Source organism: Alligator sinensis, unplaced genomic scaffold (genome assembly GCF_000455745.1).
Source record: "Alligator sinensis unplaced genomic scaffold, ASM45574v1 scaffold61_2, whole genome shotgun sequence".
Taxonomy (NCBI): Eukaryota; Metazoa; Chordata; order Crocodylia; family Alligatoridae; genus Alligator; species Alligator sinensis.
In genome coordinates this window covers 1,450,702-1,452,553 of record NW_005842108.1, presented here as the reverse complement: position 1 = coordinate 1,452,553, position 1,852 = coordinate 1,450,702, and the positions used below count along the sequence as shown (strand labels likewise).

Genomic DNA, 1,852 nt, shown 5'->3' with positions numbered 1-1,852 from the left:
CTAGAGAAGCAGTTCCCAAACTTTCTTATTGCACACTGCCTTTCAGATATACTAGTTGCCCACATACCTCTACCAGCATATGCGTTATGTTATATTTTAACCCTTTAAATGCCAACTATTATTATAATGAAAATGAAATCTTCCATTACACAATTTCTCCTGTGTACTCCCCCAGAGATGTCTTGCATACCCCAAGGGGTAGGCATACCAAAGTTTGGGAACCCCGCCCTAGGGCTTGAAACAATCAAGACGTTGGTAACAGATGTGGCTTGTATTGTTGTGCTAGTGAATTTACTCATATAAATTCAGGTTTCCTCTGCTGGTGATTACTTTTTTGGATGCTAAATAGCAATTTCATTAGTACAATAGCTCAGACAAAGTTTCCAGCCACAGTCTACCCAGCATTGATGTGAAGGGCTGACAGATATTACATTTCCCCTGACTTCTGTCTAGAGAAGAAATGTTGTTACATTTCCATTGATGCTAAACTTTAAAGCTGAGGCCACAAGATGGTGGGGACAGCAGAGAGCTATAGTACAGCTGGGGACATTATCTCTTTGCTGGAGTGCAGTGGGCAGTATGTCTAATGAATTCCTTGGTACATACTACGTCTTAAAGGGGACTGTAAGAAAAGTGTATCTAACTCCCAAGCCAGTAGAAAGCATGCACTGCTGTTGGCAACTAGCACTGGTCTTCAGTGCAGTTTGTACTCATTTTTTTTCCGGCTCAGATGTGAGGGGAAATGCTCCTCTCACTCTAGCCTTGTCCTGGTAGGATACTTTATATGAAGCACAGCACTGTCATTCCGGCTGATTCTTCCATTTCTGCTAATCTTTGCTGTACCAAAGCAGGATTTAATCTTAGGAAAATGACTTCCTGGCCCAGTGAAATCCTAGCAGCTGAAAATTTTAGTAACTCATGCTGGGGCAAATTATTTCCTGAGATGTATATAGACTGCTCCCATTGGTTGTAGGCCTGTGTGAAACAGCTAGTATTTGCTTCAAATTCGGATTCGGCTGATTTGGGGGACAGTGATTCGATTCAGTGATTCAGATCACTGACCTGAATCAATTTGGCTGAATCAAATAGGCCCCATCCTCTGCCCACTCTCCCAGTCCCATCAATGGCTGTCCTTCCCAGCCCCAGTGTCTTGGCTCTTTAAAAAAAAAAAAAAAAAAAAAAGCCCCACAATCACCAGCTGCTGCCAGGCAGGGGTGGGGAGGGGAACGACAATCCTCGCTGCACCCCACATGCAGCATGGGGCAGAGGAACTCTGCCACAAGCCCCCATCCCCCACCTGCTGTCCCTATGGCTGTCCTGCCTGGCCCCAGTATCCCAGCTCTTTAAAAAAACCCCAAAAAACAAAAAGCCCCCACTCACCGGCTACTGCCAGGTGGGGGGGTGATCCCCGCTGCCCCCCACTGCCCTGTGCTGTCTGCCAAAAGCCCCCAGAAGGCCTGGTGGCCACTGCAGCAGCTGGTAAGTGCGGGGCTTTTTTTTTTTTTAAGAACCAGGAGCAGTAGCTGAGAGCGCGGGCAGGGGATGGGGGCTCATGGCAGAGCCCCCCACGCAGCGCAGGGCAGTGGGGTGCAGCGGGGATTGTTCCCCTGCCTGGCAGACTGTGGGGCTTTTTTTTTTTTTTTTTAAGCTCCAGGATGCTGTGGCCCAGCAGGATAGCCATTGAGGCTGGGAGAGTGGTTGGGAGTGCTCAGAGGGGCTCGGGGAGCAGGCAGGGGATGGGATCTGGCAGGGGTCCCCCCATGGTCCTCTCCCCCCTCCTCCAGCCCCTTCCCCTTGTCTCAGACAGCCAGAGCCGACTCGAGGGGATTTAGAAATTACCCGTTCGTCAGGG

General features: G+C 49.2%; 1 protein-coding gene across 1 annotated transcript in view; it reads left to right on the top strand.

Annotated features, from left to right (window-relative positions):
- CACNB4 (calcium voltage-gated channel auxiliary subunit beta 4) overlaps positions 1-1,852 on the top strand; it is a 151,711-nt gene that overhangs the window by 71,747 nt on the left and 78,112 nt on the right.